Here is a 13,469-nt window from a genome sequence, read left to right as displayed (position 1 = left end):
CCGTAGGTTTACTGTGTCAACAGCAGGCTTTTCTCTCTCCTCAGATCCCTAACTGTTCATGTCTCCATTTGTACACAACAGCTGGCAGTGGCTTCATTCCTCACATTCACCCAGGGTTTCTGTTTGGCTGTTGATTTATCCATTTGCCATCATTGTTCCGGACAGGAAGGAGTTGAGATGATGATTCAAAATGCGTCAATAAGTGCTACCAAAACAATTTTGTAACCTGATTTACACATTTTTTATGACGCTACTGATCCACCTGCACAGATGTGGCAGTAGGATTAAAGCAACCACAGTTTTAAGAAGTTACCTTCCTGCATTCCCTGACATTCATCTGACAGCTTGCCAGAATCACTTTGAGGCTGACCAAAAGCCGTTAGTTTATGTTTTTGCCTTTTCTGCACCTCCTCCACAGATCTGCATTCCTCTTCGCATGAAGTCAGCTGCTCCAGAGTTCCTTAAGCTAACCATGCCCGATAGGACTTCCTGTTCAGCTTGACAGCTCCTTTATCTCAGGTGTCCTCCATCTTCTTCAGGGATTACCACCATGACAAGTGAAAAGCACCAACCAGCTTGCAGCCAAAACTCCACACCTTAGCAACAGAGATGTGGACTTGTTGCTCAGAATGCTTTTAAAGGTCTGTCAGAGGGGAAAGTTGAAGATCCTCCAGATTCTGCCAGATGTTCATACAGCTCCTCCTCCCTCCCCCCACTTGGTAGGTCAGATCATAACCTGATTCACCTCACCCCCCGCTATGTGCCAATTGTGAGGAGGGAACCTGTGACCACCAGGACTGTTAGGAGGTGGTCAGAGGAGGCAATAGCGGAACTACAGGGCTGTTTCGAGGTGACCGACTGGGAAACACTCTGTGAGCCTCACGCCGAGGACATCAATGGGCTTACTGAGTGTATCACAGACTACATAACTTTCTGCACCGACTCCATTGTTCCAGCTCAGACTGTTCATTGTTACCCAAATAACAAGCCGTGGGTGACTAAGGACATCAAAGCCCTCCTCAACAACAAGAAGAGGGCTTTCAGAGGGGGCAACAAAGAGGAGGTGAGGAAGGTCCAGGTGTTACTAAAGGACAAGATCAGAGAGGCTAAGGACAATTACAGGAGGAAGCTGGAGTGGAAACTCCAGCAGAACAGCATGAGAGAGGTGTGGAGGGGCATGAAGACCATCACTGGATTCAGGCCAACCAACAGCAGGGGAGCTGAGGGAGGTGAGAATAGAGCCGACGAGTTGAATCTGTTTTTCAATAGATTCGACACCACAGTGTCTGCTCCCACCCCCACAACCTCACCTGCAGTCAGCCTGGAATCCAGAACCACACCACTGTGCCAGCCTCTCTCTTCACATGTTGCCTCCTGTGAGATTCCTGACACCCCTCCCCCACCCATCACCTTCACTCAATACCAGGTTGAGATGCAAATGAGGAGACTTCACTCAGGCAAGTCTGCTGGACCAGACGGAGTGAGTCCCCTTGTCCTCAAGACCTGTGCCCCCCAGCTGTGAGGAGTCTTTCATAAACTGTTTATGCTGAGTCTGAGTCTGCAGAGGATCCCGGTGATGTGGAAGACATCATGCCTCGTCCCTGTACCAAAGACGCCTCGTCCCAGTGGCCCCCAGGATTACAGGCCCGTGGCACTGACCTCCCACATCATGAAGACCCTGGAAAGGCTCATCCTGGACCAGCTGCGACCCATAGTAAGACCACATCTGGATCCCCTTCAGTTCGCTTATCAGCCTCGTCTCGGAACAGAGGACGCCATCATCTACCTGCTCAATCGTGTCTACACCCATCTGGACCAGCCGGCGAGCACTGTGAGGGTCATGTTTTTTGACTTTTCCAGTGCTTTCAACACCATCAGGCCGACCCTCCTGGGTGATAAGTTAGCAGCGATGCAGGTGGATGCTTCTCTGGTGTCCTGGATTGTTGATTACCTGACAGGAAGACCACAATATGTACGTCTCCCACAGTGTGTGTCTGACAAGGTGATTAGCAACACAGGGGCACCACAGGGGACTGTCCTCTCCCCCTTCCTCTTCACCCTCTACACCACAGACTTCAGCCACTGCACAGAGACCTGCCATCTTCAGAAGTTTTCTGATGACTCTGCGGTGGTTGGATGCATCAGCAGGGATGATGAGACAGAGTACCGGGCTGTGGTCGACTCCTTTGTCACGTGGTGTGAGCAGAATCATCTGCAGCTCAACGTGGCAAAGACCAAGGAACTGATCGTGGACTTCAGGAAGACCAGGAAACACTTGACCCCTGTTTCAATCCAGGGGGTCAGTGTTGACATTGTGGAGGACTATAAATACCTTGGAGTACACATTGACAATAAACTGGACTGGGCTAAAAACACCACAGCACTTTACAGGAAGGGCCAGAGTCGTCTCTATTTTTTGAGGCGACTGAGGTCCTTCAACATCTGCCAGAAAATGCTGAGGATTTTCTATGAGTCTGTGGTGGCCAGTGCGATCCTCTATGCTGTTGCATGCTGGGGGAGCAGGCTGAGGGTCGCAGATGCCAACAGACTTAATAAACTGATCCGTAAGGCCAGCAATGTTGTGGGGATGGAGCTGGACTCCCTCAAGGTGGTGTCGGAGAGGCGGATGCTGTCCAAGATAAAGACAATGTTGGATAACACCTCCCACCCACTCCATGACATGTTGGTCAGTCACAGGAGCTCGTTCAGTGAGAGACTGAGATTACCGAAAAGCACCACTGAACGACACAGGAAATCATTCCTGCCTGTGGCCATCTCCCTGTACAACGCATCCACTTAACACACTGTTTGCTGCTACAACTACACATGTTTCTTTTCCAAATATTTATTTATAAGTGACTTATGTATGTATGTATGTATGTATATATATGTATATATTGTACTATTCTTAGTTAGCGTATTGTCTGTCTTGTCTTAATGTTGGTTTAAAATGGAGCACTGTAACAAAAAATAATTTCCCCCAGGGATCAATAAAGTATTCTGATTCTGATTCTGATTCTGATGTTCCCAGCACACTCTCACTATCCATTAAAGTGTGCCAGTTTTGTCCAGCATTCTCCCCACCACCTTATCCAAATCAAACCCAGCAGAGCTGTCAGTTATCAGCTGACAGCTCTGCTCCTCTCTTCACCCAAGTGTCCTGAACATACAGCAGGAGAGCTGACGACATGTTTACAAAACTGATCATCGACCTGCAACCAAGGGTGTCCTGGTACCACAGACACTTATGGATATCCTTGTGTTTGAACAGGGTTTTTGTTACGGACAAATAGAGGTTAGCACAGAAGTCAAATTACAAAACACCTCTTGGGTTCAGATCGAGCTCATTGCTCATGTGAGTATCCCCCAGCAGGACAATCGGGTCACCAGGAGGGGATTTCCAGCACCCCAACAAGGCCAGATACTCTGAATTATAATTTGGCACATAATACAGATGACAGTCACTCACATTCCCAGACACAGAGATCCTGGGAAGCATCCCTCTTGTCTAATGGAAAGAACCCCAAAGTGTAGGCGTTCAATTGGGGAATACAAGTAAACCCACCCCTGCTCACTGCCTCTCACGTTGGGCAACCGCACTCCAGAACCAAGGCTGTGCGTTGAGGTAAGCCTAACTATATCTAACCAGTGTCTCTCAGTCTCAAACACTAGCTCGGGCTCCTTTGCCACCAAGGAGGTTACATTCCACATATCAAAAGATAGTTTCAGCAGCCGGGGATCAGACTGCCAGGTGCCAAGGCCCCCACTTCTTACTGACACCACACTGCACTCCTCTACAGCCCTTTTTGCAGGTAGTGGGTCCACAACAGGGGTGCTTTTTATGTTCATCTTAGCTGAACCTGGCCCCCGGGCCCAACCAGCAGACACTTGGCAATGAGGCCCTTCCCTGGGGCTGGCTCCAGGGTGAGGTCCTGCTAAGCCTAATCCAAGCAAAACACCATGGTTTATAATGGTCTCGTGACCCTTCTGTGCAAAACTCTTTTTGCTTTAAACCAGCATGAAGAGTGTGTGAATGTCTGTTTCATGAAGTTACAGATACTCCTAACATGAAAAGTTATGAGGGGAGCAGTTTACACAGCAAACATGGAAGGTTACATGCTACATCTGACCTAAAATATTCTTGAAATACAGCAGAAATCTGGAGCATATTCCTAGCTGTGACACTTTCTTACAAGCTATCACAGTGTCTGGTTTTCAAACCATCCTCTTTTCAAGGCGAAGCAGTAAATAAGAGCTCAGCAGCCAGCTGTCTTCCCGCCAAGAAAATCTGCTTGTTCAACATCCTGAAGTGGAAGTGTGTGTGTCGCTGGCCTATAAATAATGCGTGCGGCAGCATTGTGAGGTGGCAGAAGGAGCGGGCCTCCATTAGCCGCGCTGCATCTCTAATGAAGCCTGTTGACAGCGGCTGTAATTAGCCACAGCTCTTTGTGTTCTCTTTGTTGAGTGCAGTGTCGAGACGTTCCTTCATATCCCCCGCCGCTGTCATGTCTAGTCACCAACGCCTGCTTGTCACTACACCTGGCAAGCATTACGGTGGGAAATCTCTTGGGTGAATTTCTATGTGGGCAGTTGTGATGCTGCTTCTGGCAGACAGCTGTGTGCAACTGTAAATGACGACATCAGATGGCGTGTCCAAAAGAGCCCACAACCTTTTTAAGTGAAGCAAGTACTGAAAAGGGGAATAAAGTACTGTTCACAATACAGTTGTTGGCCTTTTTCCAATTACATTTCTGATTCTGTGCGAAATTCATTCAAACAGAGTTCCCAAAAGTGGAATTGACATGTGAGAATAGTGTGTTTTACACACTACACCTCACAAGCCCATGGTTCACCAATTGTGCTAGATTCACTTATTATGCAAATATACTCTTTATAAGGTTGGGGAAACCTGCAATCAGCTGAGACTGAAGAAGTCACATTCGTCATGATTGACGAAAAGTTTCTCCCACTGAAAACGCTACGTCCAGATGAGCACAATCAACTTTTTGGGATTTCCTGGATGATTGAGCATGCATCAAAACAGTGTCCCTTATGTTACTAAATTCAAACTATTGATTCATTAACATGTACATTATTAACATTTTGCATCGGGTGATAGTGGGTGTTGCCCACTTTAGCCCATTGTTCCCTCAGTGGTGCTAGTTTCAGTCATCATGCAAATGTAATTTCTCCCACTGAAAATGCTTGTCCAGATGAACAGAATCAACTTTTGGGGGCACTCTTGTGTAGCTCTGTTTTGGGTCTCCACCTTCAACTACTAGTTGCTCAGCTTTGCTCATTAGCTTTGCTCTGCATGTAACTTTTGGAATTTTTGCAATTTCTTTAAATATTGCATCTGTCCTTGGAGTGAATTTGCTGGGACATCACAGGAAAATTGTTATCTAGGGAAGAGGATGCCATGTTCAAAGTCACTTAAATCAGCGGTCCCCAACCCCCGGGGCCACGGACCGGTACCGACCAGTCCATAAGTCGTTTGGTACCGGGCCGCGAGAGTTGAGGCTCGGGTGCGAAATTTACGGTTTTTATCGTTAACTCGGTTTTGCTGTGTCTTTTTCCGTGTTGTAGTTGTTTGTATTATTTTGAAAGAAATATTTACGTGTTACCATAGCAACCAGAGAGCATTAAAGGGCATAGAGGAGGACGTTACTCAATGTTGTTGGTGCATTTCAGGAGGACGCTGCTAATAAAGTTACACAATTACACAGTGAATTGGCATTTCAGTGATTCCTGAGATTAGGGACAAAACAGGTTTTAATTTTCTAAAATATATTTTTTGATTTTTCAAAAACATATTTACATATAATTGTTACACAAAGTTTTGGCTGTCTCACCATGTTTTGGTACAATCTCCCAGGTGTAACATTTTTTAATAATTTCTGTTTTTGCTGGAGAAGTGCAAGGTTTTTGTCAACACCGTCAGACACAAAGAAATGCAAAAATAGTTTCAGCTTTTTTTTTTTCTTTTGCTTGTCCCATTTGGTTCTTTAGCCGTCAGAATTGTTGTCTGAAGACCAACAAGGATACCCAATGGATTTACTTTGCCAAATAGATCATCGCGGCCTTGCCCCACCCCGATTTTCCAGCAGAAAATAGGGGTGTGTGAAAAAGCAGGTGTTAGCACGGCCCCTCCCGAGAACCCTCAATGTCTACATGGATTTAAACTTGAGAGGTGGGCACCGGCGCCAGAGGTGGGGTTGAATACACAGACCGTCCACTGGACGCCGTTAACGTGCCCACCCTCAAGGCCCTATATGTATGTGTTATGAGAGTGTGAGTAAGGTGGATGTCTAAGTTGTGGAATAAAATTGAGGCACAGGTGGCCAGAAGGGGATGGGGTGGGACGGGGTGGGACGGGGGGGTCCTGGGGTGCACCCCAAGGCCCTACTTGTGTGGGTGGGTGTGTTGGAGCGGGAAGAGGGAGGCAGCCGGGGATGGGGAGGAAAAGAAGGGAGTAGCAAGATACCCCAGCTCCCCCACTGGGGTATCTTACTACTGGGGTCAGCTCTCCCGCTGACCCCAGTAGGCACCCCGTCCTTTGGCACCCACCAAGGCAAGGGAGCCCAGGTCCATCCAGACTGGGGCCTACAGCAGCAGGGCCGCCCAGCCCCACTGGACCCGGGGCAGCCCATCCGACCCCACTGCAGAGGAAACTGTACTCACCCTAGCATTCAATCATCTCCCAGACTGCACAAGACAGTAGACACCCAGGTTAAGTTTATTCTCCACCTCTCCCCCAGCTGCAGAGTGGACTCCCGCAAGGATGGAACAAACTCCCTGTCAGTTGAAGAGCCCCCTAGTTAGGCCGATGCGCCAGAGGCCCCCTGCGCCAGGGATGAGCCCCCGTGCATCCACCCGCCCACAACCTCGGCGACACACCAACAAGGACCGAAGCCCCCAAGGCCCAGCCGGAGCTCTAGCACGGAGGCGAAGCACCCCCGAACCCCAAGCCCCCACGCCTGCCCCGGATCCACTCAGGGGCAGCCAGGCTACCAGGCCAGTAACCTACGTCCGCCAGCACAGACCCTCCCCCAGGCCTGCTGCACGCAGCCACAAGGAGAACACCCTCTAAGAGCAACTAGTTTCAGCTATTTTGACTATTAGCAGCTTCTCTGTTCTACTGTTTATGCACATATGTTTTCAAACTAATTATACCACGTTTAAAAGCAAGATTGTTTTGGCTTTTTATTATTAGAGTTACAGTCATACATATTTTCAGAAGCTTGTATTTAATCTCTATAAGAAACAATCATATTTAGCAGCATGAAGATTACACATTTATTGAGAAAATTACGTATTTTTATTGGAAGATCATGAGGGAGGAAAATATATGGTTATTCAAAAGAGAAAAATAAACAAAAACTCCATATTATGGAGTTGACAAGGTGCTGACGGTGGTGACACAAATCTGACGGTGTTGACACACTAATAGAAAACAAGATATTATTTTTTTCAAAATGACCATTAAACCTTAACAACTTATGTAATATCACAAGACACATCATAACAATTCTGTTTTTGCACACGTCAAGTTCTACATCTTGATAGTTCACCAGCAAGTAGCTGCCTACTACTCCTTGATTCCTAAAGTGTTTAGACCCTGCTGGACTTCCTCTCCGTATGTTTCTCTGTGCTTGTTTCCAAAACCTTCTCTTCTGCCTTTTTTCTCTTCTTTTCAGATCACTGATGTTCCTTATTTTTCCCTCTTTCAATCTATGTCTCCATCTTTCCCTTTCCTTTATGAGAAACTCTTTCTTCAACTCAGGCTGGCTGTTAATTTTTTTTCTCCTTTTTTGATCATCCCTGTTCCTTCTCTTTCGTTCCTTTGGCAGGTTCCCCTTTGCTATTCTAGCCTGAAATGCACCATCTTGTAATTACTATAGTTTTTCTGAACCATATGCATTTATACAGATTAAGGATGAATATTCACAACACAATTATGTATTAAGCAATAGAAATGCTATCCGGTCTTTAAGTCTGACGTCATTAGCCATTTCCAGGTCCAAACTCCGCTGCAGATCCGAAAGTCAAAGGAACTCTGCGACATCACTGAGAGTTACAAACTGTCTAAATTCTTTCATCTTTAATAAAATGATCAATGTGGCTGCTCTACCAGGTCTAACATCCAGACATCCATGAAAACAGAATATATGAAATTTAACAGTTAGAAGTTAGCTCGCTGGTTTCCACCTACATTCCAACATAAATGGAGACAGAAAACTAAACAGCAGTGACTTTTGTCGGGTTACTGAAGTTGGGCTAGCTGGTATATAGTGATGTGCTATGTGATCGCTAGCGACACAGCTATGTTAGCATAACATAAACACAGTGAAGCTGGAGGATGAATGCTAACTTTTTTCCACCTGATAAAAGCTAATGCAGGGTTTCTGATGGTTAGGCTGACAGTGATCACTGACTGTTTTTAGGGGCTTGTTCAGATTAAATAGAACAAGATAAAAACCATTAAAACATTTTAGCAGCACAACAGGCTTAATAAACACAGAGTAGTTTGGGCCCGGAAGCAGGATTCATACATCATCACTTAAAGACCAGCTCTCAGGGCAGAGATAGCTCAGCAGATGCCACATGATCGGAAGGTTGGGCGTTCAAATCCAACGAACAGAGGCTATCCTGGATTGGCAGCTGCCCACTGCATCACTGAGTGAATGGGTTAAATGCAGAGGACTAAGCATTTTCCTACAGGATTAATGATGTATACATAAACAATGAGATTCAAGATAAGGCAAATTCGATAATATTTGACACATCTGTGAAGCAGAAATATCAGTAAAATACACAAGAAGTAATATGACTGAAATATTAATAAAAATAACTTAATATAATTGATGAATAGCACACTTTTGTGACATTTGTCAACACCATTAGAAAAGGGTCACCGTCAGACCAAAATCCTGATGATGTTGACATCTGATGGTGTTGACAAAATACCCTACTTTCTCTCATAACACATGTTTTTCTGACAGAAGCCATCTTGTTTTTCATCATTTGCTTATGGCTTCTACAATCTACCTAAATTAAGCTCTTTTTATAAAACAAAATAATTAAATCTTGCATTACATCGTCTTTGGTGTTGACGCACTATGGTTGTGAGACAGAGTTTTATCAGAAAGGTAGGTCATAAATTAAATTAAAAAGAAAAACAATTATCACAGCAGTGACCTCATGGCATGTGTATCAAACAGGAAGTGGTAAACGGGTCCTCAGAGTATAAGCTACCCACAATAATTCCTGATTTTTTCATACTGTTAAAAAATCTGATGGTGTTGACAAAAACTCTGGACACGATTTTAATCACTTAGAAAATATGTAAAAATAAATTTTCAATTGTATATTTTGATATTATATAAGGTATTGACTTAAATACTTGATGTTTAATTTTACATTACTGTTGATTTTTTTTCTGTATTTTAATATTATCAAACCTGCTTCTGGACAATGGATTTTTAAGGTACTGGTAATGTATTGTACCATTTAAAGCGAATATATATGTATAAAAAATGCAAAATCATAGTTTTGTTGTATAAACATTGCCTTGGTGGTTCTTTTAGTCAGTTGGTTAACACTTGTATGCATATTTTTAACCCCAAAATTGGGTTTTATCTGGCGGACATGTTTTGTCCCTTATCCCAAGAATCACTGGTTTATTATTATATTTACAAAATACCACAGTTTTGTCTTGGTCATATCATTTTATTTTGTTGTATTTACCGTGACACCTTAATTTTCCTTGTAGACCATGTCTACAAATCCACTGATTTGCCGCAGTGGGAATGATTGATTGCATGAAGTAGTTGAATAGTTATATGTATGTATAGTGGCAAAATAAAAAGAAGCTTTTTCTTGATAGATATGATTTCTAGCACATTCATGAAGTAGATGCCACCATTTTCAGCCTGGATCGATGTTAAAATAACAATATTTCCACTTCAACTTGTTTCTAGGAAAAATGTTCCCATGGTGACACCTACTGTAAGGAAAACTTTGAGTATTTTGAAGGTTTTTATTTTTGTATGTCTGTGACTAGAACAGCAGTGTAACAGGAGCAAGATGTAGTTAATAAAATGTAATTTTCTAACATCACACTAATGAGCGTCAAGCTTAGAGGTGGGCAGGGCCTACCTTATTTGTTCATATTGAAGCTTGCCAGAAAGAGTGCAAGTTGCTTGCACTGTTCCCACATGTTTGTGCATAACCAGTAAGCCCTTTATTAATGTAGTGTATGTATTACTTTAATCTGCAGTATAATTGCATTATCTTCCAAGATAATGTCTGATTTTAAACATGTTAAACATGTTTAGTCTGAGGCAACTAAAAGTGCTAAACATGCTGAAATGATGTCTCATACCATCTTTTGCTGGAAGGTCCTGTTCTTGATGGTGGGTGGCTCGGTGATAAGGTCACATTCAGGAGCAGCGATACAGCATCTCTTTGTTGTGTAAAGACAACTGAATCACAAAATACTGCACAACAGTTGCTTAGCAACCTCTGTCTGGTCAGTGTTTGAAGTGGCGGAAAGCAGCAATCCGCTTCTACTTGATCTGCTGCTGAGATCTGACTGACAAGATGCATAAATGGTGTGTGTTCATGGTGGGAACTTACTGATGTGTAACCTGGAGATTTCAGCACAGAACTTTAGAGTTGAGGTTGTCTTAGGTTTTCTTTATTTTTTCATTTTATTGTAGACAGTAATGGAAAACTACGTCACATAGAGTGGAATTCAAGAATGAAGAATTCTCTCTTCAGTTGTTCATAATGTTACAGATTAGCCTGTTCAGAATTTTAAGATGACTCTGTAGACTTCTAAGATTGAAATAAAGTCTGTGAGTTCGGGAAACCTAAGTTTCTATTTGTGGTGAGTTCAGCATTGCTGAATGAAAAGGCTTTTCTGTTTTCCTTTATTTTTGTTTTGTATAGTGTGAAGCATTTAGTGTTTTATACAATAAAACAGGACTTGATACACAAACGATGTGCACTTGTAGAGAAACCAGGTAATGAGATAAAGGGCTTGTTGGGTTTTTTGTTTTTGTTTGTTTGTTTGTTTGTTTGTCATTTTGATTTAATTACCCATTTCAAAATGACCCATTTCAAAATGACCCATTTCAGAACAGCAATATTACCATTGTTGCATTAATAGAAGCACACAACAGGTTCACAGAAATTATTGGTGGGAAAAAGGAGATGAGCTCCTAACCAGCTGACTGAGCAGAGTTTTGATATAATTGAGTGTCAGATTTCAGATGCAATCCCTCCTGTTAGCAGACTTCTCTCAAACGCTCATGTATTTAATCTGTTATTGGATGAATCTGATGACATTTGAAGAGTTTGCTTTTGTAATTTCGTCCTGTCACTTTGCTCAGTTTGACACAGAGCTAAACCTCCTTAGACTTACAATCTTCCTTTTGCTTTATTGTTACTGTCGGCTTGACTCCACATGCTGCTTATCAGCTAATAAATGCCCCACAGCTTCATCAGCACCTTGATCTGCGCTGAGGCAACTGTTTTACAGAGTGGTTACACTGACATCTTGAGGCCAATTGCTGTAAATACATATTCTTATCCACTGAAGTATGTTTTAGAAGGCTCACATCTTTAGTTCTGTTCAGTAAATATCTGCAATTTTGCATCTTCATAAAATAAACAAATAAAATAAGTTTAAAAAAAAATGTTTTTTGAAAAGTAAATTTGAAATTCATAAATAAGAACAATATTTATACTTTAGCATTAAATATATTTTGATTACAAAGCTTGCATATATTATTATTTCTAATAACCATTATAGAAACATTTCAAAATGGTATTTACCAATACTATATATGCAAGTGAGCTAAAATCTCAGGTTTCAGACTGCTCTAAAAACTCACTCTAATCTAGGGTTGCCAACCGTCCCTTAAAAAACGGAATCGTCCCGTATTTCGAAACAAAAGTACACGTCCCGTATTGAGCTAATAAGGGACGCACTTTGTCCCGTAATACAGTGAGAATCAAAAGTAGTCTATAAATGTTAATGGAATCAACGCTTTGTTTGAAAGCATAATTCCCAGCCCCTCTCCTGCTTTGTGACCAATGAGCTGACAGCACACTTATGACAATTCAGATTACCGCTCATCTCATTGGTCGAGGAAAGGTCGCTTGCGGAGAAAATACCGGAAGACAACAGATGACCACAACAAGAAGCATGGCCAACAGGGAAACAAACGCCGACACTGCGGTGCAAGTCTCGGACGACAGTACACCTAAAGCTGGGCAGACACTGTGCGATTTTTTCAGTCACGTTATTCAGCTCCTGCTCAAACTGCACGATTGACTCGCAGGGGTTAGAAGTTGGTAGGTCACGATGCAGGTCTCACACTATACCGCCCGATGCTCTGATGCGACCTGAGTGCTCACACTGTGCCTCCATAACATGAAGGTTATAACAGAAAATCTGTCGCTCTCCCTGTCTTTCACTCACACAGACACACCACCATCAACTTTGCTAAATTGCTAATGAAAAACATTGATCAGGCTGTGAATGAGCAGCGATGTAAATCCAACTATTTTCACGGTTGTTGTGGCAATGGCGTGTCCAGCGGGGTGGCCTGGGGGGGCACAGGCCACCCCCCCAACCAGACTGGCCACCCCAGGTGCCACCCCAAAGGCAAAACAATACAATTCAATCAAATATCAAATGTCCGATTATGTTTTCACGGTGAAGCTCAGATATCCGAGTGTAAGTGAATGCAGCATCGGCTTCTGCGCTATGCGCATCACGTTAGCAAAGGTAGGAGAGCCAAGCACGAAAGACGGCACCGCTGGAAACAATTTTTCGGTGAAAGAAAATGAGGACAGAATAAATGTCCCGGTAAGTAATATTAAGTTTGTTGAGTTTAGTAAACTTCGGTGAAATTAGAATACCAAGGAAAAAATAACACTTAAAGAATTATTGCAGCCCTCGAATATTTCAGACAGTATGCTACTGAGGGCAGCTAACATAAGAGTTATGAGTTATATCATCTAAGTCGTAACATTGCTGTATGGAGCTGCAGATTTGGTTGCATAGCTGGACTGGCCATCGGGCATACCGGGCATATGCCCGGTGACTTATTTTTTATTTTTTTTGTAACGGCATGAACAATGAGAGGTGGTGGATTGGCCAGATGCAGGTCGATGTGTAAAAATAACTCAGTTGTTTGGTGGTGGCTATGACGGAGCTTCCACAGAGGCCAGCAGGTGGATGAGGGAAGGGGAGGCAGGAGGAGGAGAGCCCCGAGGCAGCCGCCAGTCCGAGTGTCAGGTGAACTGAACTTCAGGTAAGAAGTTATGACCTGCAGTCTATCTGGGTCAGATATAAACCAAGTTTAGGTGCAGTTTATTTTCGTTGTGCTGAGTTTTTACTGTCAGTTGCAATAACTCATACTGCCCGAGCTAGCATGAAGGAGTTTCTGTACAGC

Source organism: Astatotilapia calliptera, chromosome 16, assembly GCF_900246225.1.
Source record: "Astatotilapia calliptera chromosome 16, fAstCal1.2, whole genome shotgun sequence".
In the NCBI taxonomy this organism is placed as follows: domain Eukaryota; kingdom Metazoa; phylum Chordata; class Actinopteri; order Cichliformes; family Cichlidae; genus Astatotilapia; species Astatotilapia calliptera.
This window is presented reverse-complemented; position numbering follows the sequence as displayed.